This window comes from Octopus bimaculoides, chromosome 1 (genome assembly GCF_001194135.2).
Source record: "Octopus bimaculoides isolate UCB-OBI-ISO-001 chromosome 1, ASM119413v2, whole genome shotgun sequence".
NCBI lineage: Eukaryota > Metazoa > Mollusca > Cephalopoda > Octopoda > Octopodidae > Octopus > Octopus bimaculoides.
The window spans coordinates 192,097,739-192,121,579 of NC_068981.1; the positions used below are offsets into that span (position 1 = coordinate 192,097,739).

At 35.2% G+C, this 23,841-nt stretch overlaps 1 protein-coding gene across 3 annotated transcripts in view; it reads right to left on the reverse strand.

Moving 5' to 3' along the window:
- Positions 1–23,841, reverse strand: part of LOC106877594 (alpha-catulin) — a 329,504-nt gene that overhangs the window by 221,067 nt on the left and 84,596 nt on the right. Inside the window, exon 2 of one of the 3 annotated variants that reach the window (XM_052973457.1) lies at positions 7,231–7,303. The exons of the other annotated variants lie outside the window; for them this stretch is intronic. The gene's annotated coding sequence lies outside the window, so the exon portion shown is untranslated. The remainder of the gene's footprint in view (positions 1–7,230; positions 7,304–23,841) is intronic. 3 annotated transcript variants of the gene reach the window in all.

Below are 23,841 nucleotides of genomic sequence, written 5' to 3' on the forward strand. Positions count from 1 at the left end.
TATATATATACATATATATACATATATATATATATATATATATATACAAGCTTCTTTCAGTTTCCACCCACCAAATCCACTCACAAGGCTTTAGTCAGCCCAAGACTATAGTAAAAAACACTTGCCCAAAGTGCCAAGCAGTGGGACTGAACCCAGAACTGTGTGGCTGAGAAGCAAACTTAGTTTATATTCATTAAAATTTATAGAGGCACAAATTCCACCTACATATTTTTAAAGAAATTCATGTAACAAGTCAAACTAGAACACAACTATAAGTCACATGAAACCTCCATGGTCTGGGTGTGTCGTTTTTTTATTCAAGTGATATGATATTCCAAGAATGAAGAAAACCATATTAGGACAACTCAAAGTTATTCAAATAATGTCTGATATAAAGATGAGAAATAATAATAAACTGCATGTTTCTGAATCAACTGTTAAGAATTTAGGGCCTTTTCTAAATTCTTACTTTCAACAAACTTTAATACCATTTTAGAGATAAACAAAATATGTAAATTCTAAAAAATATATTTATCTTGAGCTCAAATTTTAAAATTAGCCTTTCTTTTTTCCCTCTTCTTTTGGCATTTGCTCAAAAAAAAAAATGAAAATTATAAATTAAAGGATTTGTATAATCACATCTGAATGTTACATTTGTATTAATATTACATACTTTAGAGGAAATAAAAGCACAAAAGCTATAAAACAAATCTAATTCCAGTTGACTCAAATTATCAGCCAAAAATTCTATAGTCAAGTCTTATCCTATTCAACCCTTTTGTTACCATTGTTCAGTTAAGATATGTAACCTTTCTTTCAATCCATTTCTAAAATGATGAAGATCGTCATGATCATTCTAATGACCAATTTTCCATACTTGCATGAGTTGGACAGAGTTTATTGAGGGAGATTTCCTATGTTCCTGATGCCCTTCTTGTTGCCAGTCCTCACCTGTCTCCCACTCTCCCATGGCCAGACATGTTTTTGCAGAATATTGTCAAGCATCTTTTTAACTTAGACCTACAGAATATATATATATACATATATCATCATCATCATTTAGTGTCTGTTTTCCATGCTGGCATGTGTTAGATGGTTTGACTGTAACTGGTAAGCTGCACCAGGCTGCAGTCTGTTTTGGTTTGGTTTCTACAGCTTGATGCCTATCCTAATGCCAACCACTCCACAGAGTGTACTGGGTGCCTTTTATGTGTCACTGGCACTGGCTACAGCTTTGACATGTCTTTTCAAGCACAGCAAATCACCAAGTCTTGATCACTTGTTTGACAACCAGTGTTAGTTTATTTACATCCACTTAACTTAGCAGTTTGACAAAAAAATACTAATAGAATAAATACCATATTTTTAAAATAAATACTAGGATTGATTTGTTTGGCTAAACCCTTCAAGGTGTCCATAATAACTTTATTTGAAAAATTCTAATGATATCCACTAAAACTATTTCTTTTTATTTGCAGTTGTTTTAATTTTAAAGAATAAAATTAAAAAAATTAAGGCATTTCTTACATCTGAAGATTTTTTTTTATACCTGATGTTGAAGTAAGTTAAGTCAATAAATCTGTTTTACGAGCAATGAAACACAAAATCATGTCTATGGAAGATTATAATGTGGGAATCCATTTGCAATAGGCACATTAAGCCAAAGTGAGATTACTTTAGTTATTCATTTCTAAGATTTACATTAATTTAGCATTTTCACGTTTCCCTCTTCATGTGTGTGTGTGGGGGGGGGGGGTCCTTTTGCATTAACCCATTAGCATTCAGATTACTCAGTCAAAAGTAATGCTTATTTATTCACATTGTTTTGGATTAATCATGCATTATCTTGTAGCTTTGAGATTTCAATAATGTAATTGTTTATTTTTAGAATCACATTGTAGGGTAGGTGTAGCGGGCTGGATCTGGCTGGTATGATCATAATAAAACAAGGTAGAATGTTTTAGGGCCAGATATGGTCAGTTTAAATACTAGAGGGTTAATATTAAGAAATTAGATTAGTGAAAGATTGAAAATGTGGCAAGGAGGTTGCCAAACAAAATCATGCTGGATTATATACTCCCTCTCCCTCTCTCTCTCTGCTTGTGTGTGTAATTCAGCCCACATTGACCAAACCTGTGATCAATAGTATTACACCCATAAACATCACAGCGTGTCTAGGTCTACATTGAATGTGCTAGCATATCTGCTATTTTTAGCAGATCAAGTGATACCTCAGGTTGCTTTCACATGGAAATGTGTGGTATGTTGGTTCCAGAAAAGCCAATTGAGGCATTAACCTTTTTGTTATATTTCTCTTAGCATATGCTACCTTTGTTTTAATTAATTTTTAAAATAATGAAGAATTTAGTAAAATAACTTTCTAATTATTAAGCTGGAGTCTGGAACAATTTAGCATAAAAGTTTGATGGAACATGATAATTTAGACCACTTTAAAACAGTAAATCTGTCATAGAACTTAGGGCAGTCTGAGGCAGGTTGCTATCAAAAGGGTTGAGTCAATAAAAGACCTGTCCATTCCATTACATCTGTGAGAGCTGGGTTTTAAAGGCTACTGTCCCCATTTTAAAGATGGTAATGATTATATTGAGGGAGATTTAGCTGCTATATTTAGTAGCTTCTTCAAGGAGGTCAACGTCATTTTAACAGATTGCTTCTTTTCTCTTAAAATAAGCTGAGCTTTAAAAGATTTTGCTTTAAAAATGTTAAGGAAAACGTTTTGGCATCAACATCTAAGCATTTAAAATCAAATATTACATATGTTACTTATCTTTATATCTTTTTGTTGAATTATTCATTCAGACAATTAGATTGTAACTGCAATCTTGTGGTGCAGTATTTAATTAGTCCAGACCAATCTATACTGGTGTTTAACGAATCTAAATCTATGTAGGTGCATGTCTACTTAATTACCTCGTCAACAGTCTGTTCACATTAGCCTGGTTTGGCACCAACTACAGGTACTTTGTTTATAACAATAGAATGTTAGTCATGGCTAAAGATTACTAAAACAAAAGCTAAATCTAGATTCATGTTAATACACACTTATTCATGGTTCTTTCAGTAAATGCCAATTTTCTGGCTTAACTTTAAGTTATAATTTTATAGCCCCAAGACCAAGTCTGATTCATCTACATTTAGTATGGTAATAGCCGCATTAGCATATCACCAGATACCAAAGGGTCATATTTGAAATTTTGATGTATTATAGATTTATTTAATGTCTGTTTTTTTCTATGATATAAGTTAGACATGTATATTGTGGCAGCTGGATGCTTTTCCTGCTACTCATCTGTAACTGTTTTGCAAGTAAGATCTTCACAGATCTTCAAAAGTAGACAATTACAGAAACACACACACAAACATATACACACAACAGGCTTCCTTTAGTTTTTGTCTACTAAACAGAATTCAAGGCTGATTGTCTAGGGCTGGATGCCCTTGCTGCAACCAAGATATCCCTCCCCCCATGACTGGACATATTTTTATGGAAGAATGGAAATGAAGGACACCATTTGTATGATGGTAACTCATTTACAGATACCATGCAATGTAAAAGGTAAGGATACACACATACACAACAGAAATCTATATATATATATAAAAGACAGATTCTGTCCATTTGTGTGTTTGTTTGTCCCAAAAAATGAAAGTAAATGGTTCAAGGGCGGCAACACTAATTGTGACAAACCTATGATGAACTGCATTGAGGCAAATATTCACACTGGTTGTGGTGAGTGTGACACCGTTTTCGTTACTTGCATACCAGTTGTACCATCTAATGTCTCATTCAAATTTAAGCCCTTATAGTTTCCTATCCCACTTTTTTTTTTTGCCATGAGCATTCTTAAAAGTCAGGGCCAAACACTAAAAGTTGCTGGATTGCAACTTGAAGAACAAACAGAAGTTTGCATATGAAATGCATCTTTTTTTCTACTTCAATTATTACATGTTTTTCTCTTATAGAATACACACATACAGGACAAGTAAACCAAAATCTGACTGACAGCACACAACATTTGTAATTTCATTTCACTATTGCTTACTGATATTCCTTATCAAAAAAATGTCTACTAAAAAAAGACCATCAAAAAACGAACACCAAACAAACCCACGACATGCAATGCTTTTTCTGTAACTCCTATTATGCTATTGCCTAATTTGTCTCAAAAATTATGCAATGGTACAACATTAATTGTGCACAAACCTATGAGGAACTGCATATGTATATGAGTGAGTAAACGAAAGAAGGGAACTTAATTCCAATGGCCGAAGACTAGCCAGGCAGAGTACCAAAGATTCTGAATCAAACTGTTTTGATGTATATATATATATATATATATATATATATACACACATACATATTACTAATTCATATCAAATATTAATAATACTAATATACTGTGTGGCTGTGAAGTTTGCTTTCCAACTACAGGGCTTAGGCTTAGTCCCACTACACAGGAACTTGAGCAAGTGTCTTCTACTATAGCCCAGATCAAGCAAAACCTTGTGAGTGAGCCTTGTAGATGGAACTTAAAAGAAGCCTAGCATGTAGGTATGTATTTGTGTGCTTGAGAGAGAGAGAGAGAGAGAGAGAGACAGTGTCCCAAAGCTTTTACATTATATAATAGTTGTAAACAAATTTTACTGTCATGCAAACAATGTCTATTTCCAATATTCTGTGAAAATATTTCTGGCCATAGAGAAATATTCCCTTACTTGGAAACAAGTGAGGGGCAGTGACATGAAAGGTATCCCTCTTTGGAAAATCTGCCTCAACAAATTCTGTAACACTTGCAAACATGAAAAAGCAGACATTAAAAGAGTCTGTCACTCTCTGTTTCTCTCTCTCTCTCAACATCACATGAATGTTGCATATGACATCATTCATTTCCTATATTCAGCAGAAATGTGTCTGGCCTAGGGAAATATTACTTTGCTTGGAAACAGGTTGGTAACAGGAAGAGCATCCAACCATAGAAAATCTATCTCAATAAACTGTCCAAACTATGCAAGCATGTAAAAGTGTACATTAAAACAATGATGATGATGAATATACACTAATTCATTATCAAATACAATACTAATTACAATTTCAGACATGTTCACTCTGCATGCTTTAAAGTCATTATTTTATTCAAACTTTATTAATAGCCATATTTTCAACAGACTAAAATATTCAAATACAAAATTAGAAGCAAATAAATAAGCATTTATTAAAGAATATCTCGGATTAAACACCAAGTTGAATTTTTTCTTTTTTTTTTTTTTCTTTTTTTTTCATTAAAAGGAACTGTTTTAACGAGAAGGATTGCCATCAAATTTATAAGTGAGAATTTATGAAACGAGGCGCCATTGTTGCAGACTGATTTAGCCATCAACAGTGGTTCTGAATTTTTTCTAACTTTCTTTCAACATTCCATTATTCTACATTAATTTTAATTATATTCAACTCAATATCTGACAAAACTAAAGAATAAATCCTTAATCTTAATTACAGAAAAATACGATTTCTTAAAAATCAGTTCTAGACAAATAGTTCTGTTTTATGTGAGAAATATCCACCAGAAAGAAAAGCGAGACTTCGGTTTGACTTGTGCAATAAGTACCATCATTATCATTTTAACACCTTCTTTTCCATCCTAGCATGGGTCAAACTTTCTATGATCAGGTACCCTTCCTGACACCAACCCTCACCCATTTCCAATCAAAGTAACATTACCTCATGACCAGACATTTTTCACAGCAGACTGGAAACAAACGGCACCATTTGTATGATGGTGATGCTCATCCTCAATGTTGTATGATGTCAAAACAAGTAGGCACCTACAGACAACAGTCTTTTAGTTTCCAGTCACAAGTATTTGGTAGGTCCAGTGGGTATAGAAGAAGGCACATGCCCAAGGTGCCAACAGTGGGACTGATCCTAAAACTCCACAGTTGAGAGGTAAACTCCTTAACCCCACAGTCATGCCTGCACCTATGTAACAGTAAAATAAAATTTAAAACAAAGAAAACCTTCAGAATTTTTTTTTTTTTTTACCAGTTTGAAGACTTACTGAAAGTATTGCTTGTCTAAGTTTTACTGTATTCTTCAAATGGATGTGATTTGAACAAAGGTGGCATAAAAAGAAAACCATCACTGAAATCATATCCACGTGAAGAATGCTCAAGTTAACATGAATCTTAAAGTCATTTATTCACTCACATATGCACATCTATATATATATATATATATATATATATATATATATAAACACACACACACACACACACTTCTGCTTTTTGTCAAGGTGCCAGGAAAAAAGCAATTTAATCACCTCCAGTATATTACTGGTATACATTTTATTAATTCTGAAAGCATAAAGAAGACAGAGGCAAGATTACATGAACTTCTACTCAGCCTCATGCCCTACCACATTAGATGCTGCAATACTTCTTTACCCCTCTGCATTATCTCCTCCACTTTTTCTGCACAAATATAACAACAGTGTCGCAACATGATTCAAAGCTTATTATTTGACAATATAGCAGAGAGCTGATCTTTTTTTTTCCTCAAAGGAAGCTTCATAGACAAGGCTAACCCCAGTTTAAGGCTGCAAGATGATTATTTTAGCAGCATACTTTTATAACAGTAAAGTCTCACATAAAAAAAAAAACAAAAAAGAAAGAAAATGATAAAACAAAGACATGCAAAAGGGGGAATATTTGATCTGCAAGGTTGAATCTGTTTTTCTGGGAGTTTCTCTCTTCTCCGTCTTTTTTTTTTTTTTTTTTAGGGAGGGGATCAAAGAAATTAATATTTAAGCCTCTTCTAGAATGCTATTTTTAACAACATGATTAATAATAAATTTATCTGGTTTCTCCAGTTTTAACGATAAAAACTGTGGTTTCATGTATAATGTTAACATTACATCAAGAATGGCCTTCATTATGTACACAACAAAACAATAGAATGGTGTGATGTGTGAAAGATTAAAAGAGGGATATGATAAGCAGACATTATTAGTCACAGTATTGATAAAAAAAATGCATTGATTGTTTTGTTTAAAATTACAAACTTCACTGAAAATTGAGTAAGGGAGAGAGAGAGGGAGAAAGAGAGAGCAAAGGGGAAATAGGAAGAGATAATTCAAAATTCTAATTGAATGCAGTAATTAGTAATAACCAAACTTATTTCATAAGATATGAATTAAATTATAAACCACATACCAAGAGATGATAATAATTCTCTGTTCATAAAACCAAGAGGTAAAACTTTAATCCATACACATTTCAGACTTACCTAAAAACAGAAAAGAAACAAATTTATTTAAATACTAAATTATTAAACATAACTATAAGAATTTATAATATAACAATTTACAATTACATATAACATAATATATATGATTAAAACAAATAATTATGCACAATTAAAACAAGTTATAATTATCTTAGCTTTTCTTTTGTTTCAGTCATTGGACTGCAACCATGCTGGGACACAGCCTCAAGGCTTTGGTCAAACAAATAGGCCCCAATATTTTATCTGGTCTCTTTTACCGAATTATTAAGTTACCAGAATGTAAACAAACCAATACCAGTTACCAAGCAGAACAGGACAAGGACAAACACAAACACACACACACACACACACTTGCACAGCAGGCTTCCACAGTTTTAAGACCAAATTCACTCATAAGGCATTGGCTGGCTTGAGGCAGAAAACACAGTGGGACTAAACTCAAAACCATGAGGCTGCAAAGCAGAAGCTTCTCAACCACACAGCCATGCCTGTGTATTATATATAATTATAACAAATTATGATATATATACTTGTTCAACAAATAAATTAACCACAGAAGATATACACATAGCTGAGCCATATTGAGCTACGAGACTTAAATGTGTGTATTTTTATTGTTGTATCGATGAGATTGAGATTGTCTAATCCTTGAGTATATTTGCAGCCCATTCATAAATCAATATAAATCACATGTAATGATTTCATGAAAGCCAAGGTTTTTTTTTTTTTTGCAACATCATTTGGAATATTATCACAGAATCGTAACAGTAATAGATGGTTGACATCAATGCTTCACTGTAGCTTCTGAATAAAGAATTTTTTTTAACTCTTTCATGAATGTATTTCCTATGAGTAGATTGGCAATGTTTTTCTATTAATTTTCAATATAATGAAAATTTCAGAAAGTTTTGTCTAATAACTGCAACTTCATACATCATTAACTATCATGCTGGTATTGACAAAGTGAAGTTTCACAATATCATTTTTTATGTTAAGAGATATTAATATAAATACGAGCACTTTCTTATGGGTGGTCTCAAGCAGGTTGGTTTTAAAAGGATTAAATAGCCAATATTGGGATTTCTGACCTCAAACCATGCCAGCGTCAACTTTGCCTTTCATTCTTTCAGAATCAATAAAAAAAATAAAGGCGGTAATCAAACTGGCAGATTGGCAAAACTGTAGGAATAATCAGATACCTTGCAGTGTCAGTCCCAACACTTTGTATTCTGAGTTCAAATCCTACCATAGACTTAATCCCCCACCCAATTTAACACCAACACCTGGTGCTTTGGATGTCTTTGGTGGAATCCACTATGTTGCAGGCATTTGGACCATGTCTTTGATCTAAGGATACTTTCCTTCCTACCTCCTCTCTCATTCACCAATCTCAGAGGCCCCCAAAAGGATCATGGAGACTACCCTTCACTTCCCCACAAAAAGATTATAAAAAGGAAGTGGGGGACACAGGGCTATACACCATTTTGTTATTTTGGAAGATGGTGAGAATAGCTTAACCCTTTTGTTACCATATTTCAGTTAAAATATGCTGCCTTTATTGCAGTTAATTTTGAGAATATGCAAGAAGTTATGAAAATAACCCATTAATATGCAGGTGTTTGGAAAATAAATTAGCATGAAATTTTTATGCAAGTGTTTTTTTTTTTTAATTTGGGTCACTTTAAAACAAGAAGTTTGTACTGCAGATCAAAATTCCCAAACAGGTTAGTATAAAAAAAAAAGGGTCAAGTAAAATGGATTCCACACAGCCTGAAGATGAGCTGCATGTGATTGTGTCTGCTCAACTTGCTAGAAATAAATCAAATATCCCACATGTCACCATCTTAAATACAGGAAAAAAAAAAACAAAAAAAACATAGCATAACAGCAGCGACATGGCTGAAAAGAGTAAAACACAGTCTGAGGAACGATATTCCTAAACAAAAATTACTGGATGGTCATGGCATAAATGAACTCAAATAGGGTAAACTTGGGGTTAAACAACAATATGAAAACCATAAACAACAATATGAAAACCATATTATAACCATCAGATTTTTCTTTAACTCACTACAAAATTAAATCAGATAGGGGTGGGGAGAGCAAAATTGCTGAAATTATAAAAACATTAGTTAGTCTTTTTAATTGCATCTGCCATCGACTGATACTTGAGATCAATAAATTAGAACCATTATTCAAAATAGTAACTCCAAATACATTGATTATTACTGTAATCAATCCATATAAATTTTATTTTTGTTTCAATACACATATTATATAATTTGTAATGCATGGCCAGCCAAATAACTATTACACCTTTTGGGTTTGAAAACCATACAAGTGGATTATCACGCCCCATTAGAAGGTGATAGAGTAATGATAATGGTATTAGGAAAGATACTATTTTAGTATCATCATCATCACCATCAGGCTATAAAATTTATTTTCATACAAATGTGTAGAAATTATTCATGAACTTGACAAATATCAAAAATTTCTAAATCTAAACAAAATATTCCCCTGGCATTTGCAACAATCAATTTCTAAAATTACATGCTTGCTGAGCCCTTCACTGTAGCGAGAAAGAAGTGAGAAAAAAATTTATTTGAAAGTAGGATTCTGTATTATTTCTGAATTCTGAAATAGGAAATCATTTAGTTCCCTTGTATTATATATTGTGTAATCATTAGTGAAGGTTTGAAGGCTTAGTGGTTAGGGTGTTAGGCCTGTGATCATTAATTTGATTCCTGAATAGGGAAGCATGTGTCCTTGAGCAAGGCACACAATTCCTCATTGCTCCAGTTTCCTTAAATGAAATGAGTACCTGCAAAGTACTGATGCAAACTCTGTCTTCTTTCCCACAGGGTCAAAAGGTTGGGAGGGCCAAGAGTGTGTCTATGTTTGTTCACAATATTAAAGAATTAGTGAAACCATCATACATAGTTACTAAATTCTCTTTTCTGAGTGTGAGTCATATACAGATTGCAATTCAGAAAAGTAAATAAAAGTAAATTTGTGTCATTCAAAAGCATAAAAATCTCTAATAATCATATTTTAGTCATCTGATAAAACAATATAAAGTGAGTTTTCATACAAGATTTATATTTCATTATGCTAGAGTAAAGATAGACATGACCATGTAGTTAAGAAGATCACTTTCCAATCACACAATGTCAGGTTCAATCTCACTGTGGCACACATTGTAAAAGTGTCTTCTACCATAGACTTAGGTCAACCAATACCTTGAGAAAGAACCAGGTAGATGAAACAGTATGGAAATGTGTGCATTTGTGTGGTGCTTTACATGAGAAACAGCAACGAGCTACAAATGGTGTTTGATGGCATTCTCTATCAAAGAAGTCATTTACTTGCTCTACACTTTCAGAAATGAGAGGAACGAAAAGTCCCTTACTTGGAAAACAACAGAAGGATCAGCAACAGAAAGGGTATGTGGCTGCAAAACAATGTCTCAGTAATACATCACATGACTGTCAGCATGGGGCAGAGGGGAAATGGATATAAATGAATGAACAAGCCTAACATAGCACACCATACAGTAAGAGATTAAAATGAAGTGAATACACTCACCAAAATTTATTCTCATCAATAGCATTCTGTAAAAGTATTAACCCATTAATAAAACAAATCTAACTGAATCCGATAAGAAGAGAAAGATATCTTAATTAGCTCAGTAGTAATCCCCCATAGTGCTACTACCAGACTAATTAGCTCTCAAGTAATCCCCATGGTGCCTGTGCCAGTCCACACTTAGTGATAGGACTAAGGAGTTTGCAGGACTGAGCTAGTCAATATACAAAGTTTTGTATTATATTTCTGGCATTATACGTGATCAAATAGGGTGTTTAAGATGACATTCACTGCTATGGTACTTCATATCAGGTATCTTTAGCAACAATTTAGTGTTAATAGATTATGTATGCTAATACTACATAAACTAGCCAATGCAATTATTTATATGTTTAGAATTAGACATGCATACACATACACATGTATATACATACCATCAACAGCCAAATAATAGATATATATTATCTGAGAGCAGAATAAAACAGGAGATTTTGTCTTTTTATTATAACATCATAAATTATAAACACTCCATTAATTTTCAAAAGAGAATGGAAACACAAATTAGGTTAAATAACTGATTGGATACACATGGAACGCTAATGGCACTCCATTGGTTATGACAAGGGTTCCAGTTAATTCGATCAACGGAACAGCCTGCTCATGAAATTAATGTACAAGTGGCTGAGCACTCCACAGACATGCTTACTCTAAACGTAGTTATCAGGGAGATTCAGTGTAACGCAGAACGCAATAAAGCTGACCCTCTGAATTGCAAGTACAACTCGTTTTTTACTAGCTGAGTGGATTGGAGGAGCATAAAATAAAGTGTCTTGTTCAAGGACACAATGTGTCACTGGGAGCCAAACTTATGACTTTATGATCATGAGCCAAATACCTCTAACCACTAAGTCACACACTTTCGCCTGCCTGCCTGCCTGCGCGTGCGCGCACATGCATATGAAAATATATATACGCGCGCGTGCACGCACACGCGCACACACACGCACAATATCTATGAAGTAGACAAATTAATTTTGGCTAAAACACAATTACTCTTCATGCATCAACTGTACAAAAGATGGACTTATTAGGCCTGCTCTTTCAACCAATGAAAATATACCAATCTCCAAACATCCTTTTGAAATAGAAAACCATATTGTTGAAGAGGAAATACTTTCAGAGAGGAAATATTATCTGAGTCAAAATGTGGTTCACTGAATAGCAGAAGGACACTAATAATATGTTCTATTGAAACAAACAGGAATTGGTCAAAGTATGAAAGTTAACTCACTAACATTAACGACCCAGCCCTCATTCAGGGGATTCTTATTAATAAAAAAAAAAAAGGGGTGGGGGATATCTCCCACTGACATTAATACATTGTAAAAACAACCATTTTCCAAATAAACTTATGCTTTCCTGTTTTGTTATATTTTCAGTTAGTTTTGTTTTAGTATAGTTAAAACATTTGGCCCCAAATATGTGGTAACACACTATTAAATAAGCATTTTATTCCAGATTAGGTTGGTAGAAACTAAAAGAGCAGAAGTAATTGCCAGTCATCATGCAGTTGAAGTTCAGTTTCTGCTTGATAAAATTTAATCCAAACCATACAAATATTTCATAGCCAATTGATTCTTGCTGATAGATTCATTCAATAAATAAATACACCATTAAACAGCAGACATTTATGACAAATGCAGTTTTGAAAAGAAATACAGATTTATTGATGAGAGAATTGCATTGTTATGAAACATTCAGTCTACATAGTAAGATCATGTTTATTCCACCTACACACTGCTTCATCAAGCATTTTCACCCCCCCACATCTCATTCCCTTTCACTCATCACTTGTCTATCTATGGTATTATTTGGCTGCTGTAGTAAAAGCAGCCAAATAGAAAACTAGACAAATAGAAACTGTATAGAAGTGCATCATAACAGATTGTATCCATAATTCAAAAAGCACAGCCTTGTCACAGAATGTCACTTTGGTTATACATGAGAATTACATTAGAGGTATATGTATTTCTGGAATACTCAGCCACTATTAATTCAGGAGCAAGTTATTCAGGTGACTGAATCGAAACAACATCATTAAAAAATGGATATTTACTATATTATCAGGTCATTAAGAATTAAATGTCTGATTTTCTTATGCACCAAGTTTGAGAGTTATTAACTTTAATGTCTTATCCTGACAATTCTTTGTTTTACGACACTGAAGAGTTACATCACTTTCCGAAATGAAATTCATGGTGTCTAATTATATTGTTAATTTTCTCTTGTAAATCAATTTTTGTGAACCCATGGATAGATAAAAAAATTCCTGTTGTTTATGAATATGAGTTCTGTCGTGGAACCAATGCATCCCAGACAGCTCAAAACATCAATGAGGTATTTGGTGAAGATGTGGCAAATGAGTGCACTGTACGTCGATGGTTTGAGAAGTTCTGGTCTGGTGACTTTTCTCTTGAAAATCAACCCCGTGGTAGACCTGAGACCAAAGTGGATAATGATGAGCTCAAAACTGTAGAAGAAGCAGGTACATTGCAAACTATGTGTGAGTTAGCAGCAAGGTTTGAGGTTTCAATTCCAACTGTATTGGACCATCTGAAACAAATCAGTGAGGTAAAGAAGCTGGTCAAGTGGGTACCACACGAACTAAATGGGCATCAAATGATACATCTTGAAACTTGTTGTTCTTTGCTGTCATGGCATAAAAACAAACCATTTTTACACCGTATTGTTATGTGTGATGAAAAGTGAACTCTTTTCAACACTAGCAAGCATTCTGCATGGTGGTTGGATAGAGACGAAGTACCAAAACACAATCCAAAATAGAATATTCACCAAAAAAAGCTAATGGTGTCTATTTGGTGGTCCAGTGCTGGTGTCATCCACTACAGCTTCATGAGACCTGGTAAGTCAATTACAGTAGATGTATACATCAACCAATTGGATGAAATGATGAGTGAATTTGCAATTAAACAACCGAGATTAGTCAATAGAAACAGGCCAATTCTCTCACAAGACAACGCTCAACCACATGTTGCACAAACAACGCTACTCTAGTTACAGGAACTGAACTTGGAAGTACTCTGTCATCCACCATATTCACCTTGCATCAATTGACTATCATGTTTTCAGGCATTAGACAACTTTCATGATTTCATCACTTCTTGCTCTCTAGAATTCTTTGCTGCTGGCATAAATAAGCTACCAATAAAATGGCAAAATTGTGTTGATAATTTAGGCGCACACTTTGATTAACTGCACTGCTTTTTGTTGAGATAAAGTAAAATAAACTTTAAGTTCAAAATCAGACATTTCATTCTTAATGACCACATATCTCACATATACATACATAACTATACATACACACAAGTACAATGAGACATGTCTGCCATGGTGTTTACCAGTAGGTTCCACCACTTCTACAAAAAAAAAATAATTACAGAAAACAAATTCTATATTATATGTGGTAAATATAGTTGTGTATGTGTGTGTGTATAACAATGAGATGCCTAATACATACATCAATGAAGCCAACCTTCTATGTTCAGTAAATTTTGTGGTGCTTGAAGATATTGTAATATATATAAGTATTAGCAAGAGGTCCCTGACTTGGCTGTCCACAGCAAAATGAGTTACAGTAGGAGTGTTTGTGTGTGTGCATTTTACATTGGTTTTTCTATGCTAACATGGATTAAACAGATTATCGAAGCATTGTTTCCCTTTTCTCTAGTCAGTTAGCCTTTACCAGTTTTTCAAGTCAGAGATATCTTCAGAGGTACAACGCAAGCAGATGATTCATTTGCAAGGGAAATGACAACAATGTCAAAGCCTGTAGTTGAGCAATTTGGGGAGAAGAGCAGATGTACACATACACATACAAAGGAGAGACATACACATGCAAGCAGCACTGGTTATCTTGCAGTTTCTATCAACCAAATCCATTCTCAAGGTTTTGGTTGGCCTGAGGCTATAGAAGAAGACACCTGAGGTGTCACCCAGTGAGACAGAACCTGAAACCATGTTGGAGAGAAGTATACATCTTAACCACACAGCTACTGAATTACAGTTGGTTGTGAGAAAATAGGAATTTGTGACAGATTTTCAAAAAGCTATAAAGTAATGGTTAACTGGATCCATGTTCCAATAATTAGGTAGATTACTTCTTATCATGAAAGAAAGACTTCCTTTATACAGAGTTGAAAGATGGACATGTTAGTGCTCTAACAACATTTTTCGTTAAGTTATTGCATTTAACAGCAATTCACCAAAGTGAAAAATGACCTTTCAGTGTTTGTAGGAAAAATCAATGTACAAAACTCTTCAGAATAGCAAATCTTAACTTGCCTCTCACAAAATGAACTGTATGTTTATAATGAAACATTGTCAGGGTGTCAGAATATATCAAAAGTGAAGCACTCTTGAAATAAAAAGAAATCACTAAAACAAAAAAAAAAGCAATGAATGAGATCATAGTTTTTGTTTGTTTATTTTATTTTGTTTCCTAGGAACTAATCCAAATGGTACTTTTTATAGCGATATATCAATCTAAATTGATGTCTGATATTTACTAATGGCCTTCGACAAGGCCATTTAATTTATTCTTAGTTCAAATGTGTAATTCTAAAATAGAATTTTGAATTTTTCTTCAATAGTTACAATTCAATGTAATTTATATATTTTAAGCACAAATACATGACTAGATTAAGCGAGGCATCAAACTCAGTCACTTGTATTCTATCCAAATTTCTTTGTCCCATAAAAGCCTTTTCTAGTTTCAACCAAATCATCTTTACACCAAGTACAGGGTCTCTTCTGAGAAGCATACGCAGGATTATATCCAAAATGTGGGGAATCTGATGAGGGAGTGTTATGAAGAATGTGACTGCACAGATTCTGCAGGGCCAGACATGTTGCAAGGCTCACAGACAACAAGTGAACCCATTCAAGTGTCAAGCAATGTACAAGAGATCAAAAGTGACCACTCAGAAGACTGCCAAGATGATAGGAGGGGTGCAATCAAGGGATGAATGGAAGCACATTGTGGCCAGTGATGTATAAGGATAGGTTGGGCAATAAAGGAAGAGATAAAAAATATCTCTGGGTCTCTAACGAATGCTAGATATAATCACTCAGCCATCTAGAAATAGCAGCCAAATCTCCCTCATGTCACACCCTACCAACATCAAAATAGTTATTAAAACAAGTATCTCAGTGATAAAATCAATAGAAGAAATTAAAAAGTGCAAGCGATTTCATAATCCCTAATTAGTAAAACAGAGATAAAAAAAACTATTGAATGTAGAAACATTACATAGACAACAATTAAAAATAGAAAAAGAAAAGAGTTTAATTTATATAACTGTTCTTTGATGTCAGCATCCACCAAGGAACAGTGAATTTACAGCATCACAAACAGAAGCTAAGAAATCAGACAGTTTCAATTCCAACAGTAGACACAGAGATCAGATATCATCAATTCAAGATCCAAATTGATAGTACCAACCCAGGTTTTCAAATCTGATCTTGAATCTGTATAGAAGCAATAAACTAGAACATGAAATAAACAGACAAAATTCCCAATTAGATTTCACATGCTTTTAATTGTTGTGGGACATAATGCAAATTATAAAATATATGCAAATGTTGAGATCCTTAACTGAGAATTTGTAAGTTGAAAAAAAAAAAAAAGTGCTAGTGTTGTTCACACACACACAAACACACACACCACTAAATATCTCCTCATCAATATCAGTTTTTAATGTCCACTTTTCCAGATGAGATTCATTGAGGCAAAATTTCTATAGCTAGATGTTCTACTTGCCATCTTTCACTTGTTCCCAAACAAGGTAATATACTTCTCTCATCCTGACATGTTTTCACAAGATATTGCAAGCAAATTTCGTTGCTTTTACAACAGTGAAATTTATTTACAGTTAGTGTGAAGCATTAAAACAAGAGGAAGACACACACATGCAGACATACACAATGATAAGCTTTCCAGTTTCCATCTGGAAGGAACCTGCGGCAGAGGTAGACCCAGGAAGACATGGGATGAGGTGGTGAAGCATGACCTTCAAACGTTGGGCCCCACAGAGGCAATGACAAGAGACCGAGACCTTTAGAGATATGCTGTGATTGAAAAGACCTGGCAAGTAAAGTGAAATCGAAATCGAAGTTGTGACCAGTGTTGCCTGACTGATACCTGTGCCAGTGACACATAATAAGCACTATTCGAGTGTGGATCGATGCTAGTGTCGCCTGACTGATACCTGTGCCAGTAGCACATAATAAGCACTATTCGAGTGTGGATCGATGCTAGTGTCGCCTGACTGGCTCCCCATGCCGGTGGCATGTAAAAAGCACCATGTGAATGCAGTCGATGCCAGTGCTGCCTGACTGGCTCCTGTGCTGGTGGCATGTAGAAAGCACCATACAAATGTGGTCAATGCCAGTTCCCCCTGACTAGCTCCCATGCCAGTGGCGCATAAAAAGCACCATGCAAACATGATTGATGCCAGTGCCCCCTGACTAGCTCCCATGCTGGCGGCACATAAAAAGCACCTACTACACTCTTGGAGTGGTTGGCATTAGGAAGGGCATCCAGCTGTAGAAACCTTGCCAAATTAGATTGGAGCCTGGTGCAGCCTACTGGCTTGCCAGTCTTCAGTCAAACCATCCAACCCATGCCAGCATGGAAAGCAGACGTTAAATGAAGATGATGATGATCTACAAAGGTCACTCACAAGGTTTTGGCTGGCTTAGCATTATAACAGAATACATTCACCCAAAGTACTACACAATGGGACTGAATCTGAACCCATGTGACTGCAAAGTGAACTTCATAACCACACAGCCCTCATTATACCAAGTTTAATTACTACTTTTGAAGAGACTCGACTCATAAATAAGATGAGACTAATAACGTTGGTGATATAGAGGAAGCAATAAAAACAGTGTCAAGAACATCATCAATTACAATGATAGTGACAACATAATAAATAATTCAGTCAAAACACCTCCCAAACCAACATTAATAAAACTTGCAAAGAAACAAGATGAGATTTATCAAACTTGTCAGTCTTTAATATATTCAAATTTTATTCTGCAGTTGCTGAACTGGCTGGAATCTCTTTTGTAATCCATTCTGCATTGATTTTAAAGATCTTTTAATCATTTGAATTATATTTACTATGCCACCACAAAATACAGATTGTACCATTTTTAAAAACGCTAATTTTGTTTGGTGGAATCTTATCAGTGATCAGGTCATAGACCATCATTTGTTTTCATGCTGACATGGGTTGGACAGTTCAATGGTAGCAAGTGAGCCAAAAAACTATCCCAAGCTCCAATGTCTGCTTTGGCATGGTTTCTACAGCTGAATCCCTTTTCTAATGCCAACTTTATAAAATGTATATAGCACTGGCACCAGTGAGGTCACTAAGTACTACCAAGATTAAACCCCCTCAAATGAGTGGGGGTGGTGGTAATAGTGAGGTAGGTTGCTTTATGTCAGGTAATGAAAGGTTAAAGTATGATGGGACGGGAACAGGTGTCTTGTAGGGAAGATAGGTGGTTATTTCAGGTGGAAAAGAGACGGGAGAGAAGATGCTTCAGGGGATACCCTAATGCACAACAAAATTTAACACTACAGTTATACAACAACGTTCCTCCAAGGAGATTCCATAAAAACACTAATGTTCTACAAAGAGTGCCTTCAATGTAGAAGGCACCACCTTTCACTCACCTCAACCTTCTGCACCCAGATGTCATCCACACTCAGAATACAAATATCTTTCAGCAGTTATGCCTCATTATGAATGAGCAATGGATTTCAGAACATTCTTCAATGGGCTAACATGATAACAGTATGAAAACACAATCACCAGACCTAAAAAGTAAAAAAAACCCTTGTACCCCACTCTCTAATCACAACATCAAAAACCCTTAAAATTACTACTAATATTAAGGGTTACAATTTCTGATAACCTCTCGCAGTGACTCCATAATTGAACTGAAACAAAAGACTAGGATCCCTCTATAGGGTAAGAAAATTCTCCAGTCCCCAGTTGCTGATCCATACTAGAGTATTGCACACATATGTAAAAGAGCTCATACTGCTACTACATACAAATATTAATGACTAGACTATATGCTTATATACACAAGTATATATGTGAGCATTTACAAATGTAAGTGTGTAGACATGTCTGCGTGTGTGTTTGCATATGTAAACATATGTTTATGTACTGATAAGTGTGTCTGTTCATGTTGTATGTATGACTGTTACTCTGTTGAAGGTTGTATGTATCTATATTTACTATAAAAAAAAACAAATTGTATTTTTTTGTTGTCAAATCAGTCTAATCGAAAGATTAGTTTCTTCCCTTTCAGGATGAAGTTAAATTTGGAACATTTTCCCATTATGCAGTATTTTGGGTATTTATACCCCAAACATCACAATAACTACTGCTCCAATTTATGCAAAACTTGTTTCATTCTGTTCCTACTAACATTTTAGGGTAAACCTAATTCAAAGTATTTTCCCATTATGCACCAGTTTGGCTGGGTAACATTGCAAGCAAGCAAGCAAGATTCAAACTGACTTTTAATGTATTATAGACAGAGCAGCTCTATGCAGCCCTTTGGCTTGTTGGATCCTGTTGAACAGTGTCACCACCATCATCATTTAATGTCCATCATCTATGCTGGCATGAGTTACAATGACAAAGATGACAAAAATGATGATGAGGATGACAACAAAAATGATTTGTTAATCAGCACACTCCAGCACTCACAGTCAAGTTACTATTTCCCTTCATTTCTGCTACAACAACCTCTTCTCCTCTGATCCAGCCACCTGTAGACCCTCCACACCCAGAATCGCACTACTCCCTTCCCACTCATCCTACTTACCATGCCTCACATTTCAGAGCCTACACAAAACATTTCACCCTTACTCCTTCAAGATCTGGCTTGTTTGAAAATATAGCTAAGTACAATCACTTCAAATCTTGAATCAATATAGTGACTGCTGAATTACAGCTTGTTAATGACCTCATATATCACTTAATATCTTCTATTAAAACTTTATACAGTTTGTGTTAATATGCTTTGTAAGATATCCGCCTTTACCTGAATTTTTCTTGCAGACATTGACCGAAAGATATTCTCTTTAGTAAGTTGTAAACAAACATGTAATGGCTGCAAGTCTAGAAGCAGCAAATGTAGAATCATGAGAAATAGATTAGGCAACAAACATATGAGCCAACAGTTATCTCAAGGTTTGTTATTGTAGCTAATATGAAAATATATTCGGAAAGAAAAAACCAAAATTATAATTACTAAATTAATTGATGTACAGAAATCAAAAGCTTTTTAGCAAAATTGTTTTAAAAAAATATAAGCAGTGTAACAGTATTAAACAATCTGTAATTTAAATCTTGAATTCAGATTCCAACCAATATCAAACAAAATTATTCATCTATCAAATATGTCTTTTAATGATTTTTTTGTTTAACTAAAAAATAAAAAATCACAACACAATCAAAATTATCAATTGGAATATAATGGAATACTATTTCAAAAGCATAAAACCATCTAATTTAATGAAGAAAAGAAAGCAAAAGACAAAAATTAAATTAAGAAGAGTTATTGCTATAATCATTTTATGTCCACTTTTCCATGCTTGCATGGGTCAGACAGAAATTGTTGAGGGAGATTTTCTATGATCGGAGACCTTGTCTGTAGCCAACCCTATCCTGTTTCCAACCAATGGAGAACTGGAAACAAACAACATTGCTTTATGATGATGATGATGCTCGTTTACAAGCATTACATGATATCAAGACAAGGGTACAAAGATACACACACACACATATGTCTATGTGTGACAAGCTTCTTTCGGTCTTCATTCACAAAATCCACTCAAAAAGCTTTGGTCAGCTCAGGACTGTAGTAGAAGACACTTGCCCAAGGTACCACACAGTGGGACTGAACCCAGAACCATGTGGTTGAAATGCTAACAAGCCTATGATGGATTTCTCTTAATTTCTCTCTATCATCTACTCCCAAGGATTTGGTCAGCCCAAGACTGTAGTAGAAGAGATTTGCCCATGGTGCCATGCACTGGGATTGAACCTAAGACCATGTGGTTGAGAATAAAACTTAACCATACAGTCGCACATGTATAGACTCCATTTCAATCTATATTCTAAAATGGAAATTTTACAACTTTCAAAAAAGACTACCCTTTACAAATAAAACTTTCTGATCAACAATCTTAATTATACTAGAATTCTCATCATTGTAACTTTCATTTTTCCATGCTTGCTCTGGTCCTTTCCAAAATGTAAGTGCAGGCATGGCTGTGTGATTTAGAAGCTTGCTTCTTAACTATGCAGTCTCAAGTTCAGTCCCCATTGCTTGGCACCTTGGGTAAGTGTCTCACCATAACCTCAAGTCAACCAAATTCCTGTAAGTGGATTTGGAAGACAGAAACTGAAGGAAGACTGAGTGTGTATGTGTATCCTTGTTTTGACATCAAAATGTGACTGTAAATGAGTGTCACCACCATATAAGAGATGTTTCTTTCTAGTCTTCAATGGAAAACATGCCTGGCCATGAGGTAATATTGCCTTGCCTGGAAACAAGATTTGGTTAAAACCTGTTCCAACAATTTCTTTCTGATCCATGCAAGAATGGAAAGGTAAACATTAAACATTGGTATCAGAGACAGGGGCAGTCTCAGGTGAGTCAATATCAAAAGGGTTAATTCTATACTTAGCCAGTTAAAAACCAGAGAGGGAAAATACTGGCAAAAACAAATTCAGATACAACAGAAATGCAATGGGAAAAAGGAACTAGTATGTTTGGCTTTCCTTAGTTCCAGACTGTTTCTAAGTAGCAACATTAAGATTTGTCTTTTATAACTATTGCTCACTTTATATTCCAATTCCAACAATATTAGTTCTAGTGTTGGTAAATGACAAAGCAATTATCAGTACCTACACTCCTATTTAAAACTGGTAACCTGGCTGCTATCAATACTCCAGTCATCAGAATCATTTAATGTAAATCACACAAAATATCAATAACAGATCAATCAAGTTCACTATCAACATGTTCAACAGCATTTTAACCTGACTGTAACCAGTTGACGTAGTTGTTGCAACAACTGTGCTACTGTGCAGATATTGACTTTGGTGTTTCTTTAATTTACCTAACTCCTCAGTGCACCATTTAACACAAGTGGTGTCTGTGTGCATGTGTGTGTAATTAGCAGCATATGTCTATATATTAGTAAAAAAAAGCAACAGAGGTTGCATTTGTGTATGTATTAACAGTTAGCAGTAGAGGTGTATATATATATATATATATATATATATATATCATTATCATCATGTAACATCCATTGTCCATGCTGGCATGGGTTGGACAGTTTGACCAGAGCTAGCAAGTCACAGAGCTGCTCTAGTCTGATTTGGCATGATTTCTATGGCTGGATGTCCTTCCTAATGCCAACCACTTTACAGAGTGTGCTGAATGCTTTTATGTGACACTGCATGGGCATTTTTACATGGCACCACACAGGTGCATTTTACGTGACACCAGTAGGTCAATCCTCTCCACCAGGGGAATCAGGCATCCTGGACCTTTATTAGTAATTTTAGTTTGAGAAATGCTGAACTATGTCCCCTGCCCCACCCACTTTTTTTAGGGGGAAATTTGGCAGTTTTTTCTTACAGATGTAACAACCACATGAATGCTTCCTCATTGGCTCACAATCAGAAGAGTTTTTGCATATGATAAGGTGATTGTGGCAGGGAGGCTAGCAATATGAAGACATATTGAAGAACCTTCTTGAGGGATGGCAAAGTGGGCCGCAAATGTGGTAAATGGAGGAGGAGGAGGAGGAGGACTGCTGACAGAGTTGTGTTGGTTGAGAAGTGATGGGTATAAGGATTCTACAAAGTTGGTTGAGGACCTCCTAGCCAGAGAACAGAAGGCTCTACTGTAATTTGAGAGGCTGGAAAAACAAAAAACTTTCAGGCTGTGCAATGTACAAAGATATCATTTGATTTTTTTTTTATTGTAGACTTTTATTAAATTATATTGGTAGGGAGATTTAGTAGGTATATTATAGCCCCTTCCTTAGGAGCTTTGCTGTCTTGAGGTATGTGAATGAACATGCTTAGAAGGGGGGGTTTTGGTCACCTGTTCAGTGATTTGAGGTAAGTCAGCAGTGACTCATGTTTGCTGCCAGGCAGTTGTCATAGAAATGGCAGAACTCCAACTCCAACTCCCTCTCCCTCCCCCTCTCCCTCCCGCCCTCTCCCTCTCTCATATTGATTTTATCTGAGGGAATGGTCAGTGTCTGAGACTGGTGACATAAACATGGTTGACAGTAGCAAATCAACAGCTGAAGGAAAAACATGGCCACATAATGAGGAAGCCCTTTCCAGTACCATTAATATACTCCAGAGATAGCCCCTATTCTTATTGTACACTTAAATTTCTCTTCTATTTATGGGGATAAATTTACTACAGAGTTCTGTGATGCAACCAATCTTATGGTCTGCAATACCAACTTCAGGAAACCTGCCAGTCACCTAGTCACCTACCGCTCCGGCAGACACTCTAGCCAAATCGACTACATCCTCGCCAGAAATAGGGAAAGAGGGCGGCTTATAAATGCCAAAACCTACCCTGGCGAAGAATGTACCCCACAACATAGATTAGTAGTTAGCGACTTTGGGATCAAGGCAAAATGGGTGCCCAGAATTAGACAGGCTTGGAGAAGAAGGGTGTGGAAGCTTAAAGACCCTGCAAACGGACAGAGACTTAGAGACAAGTTACTTGAAGCATTTAACGAAATAGAAGGGGATATAGCATCATACAACGTGGAAGACAATTGGAGATTTCTGCGGGAC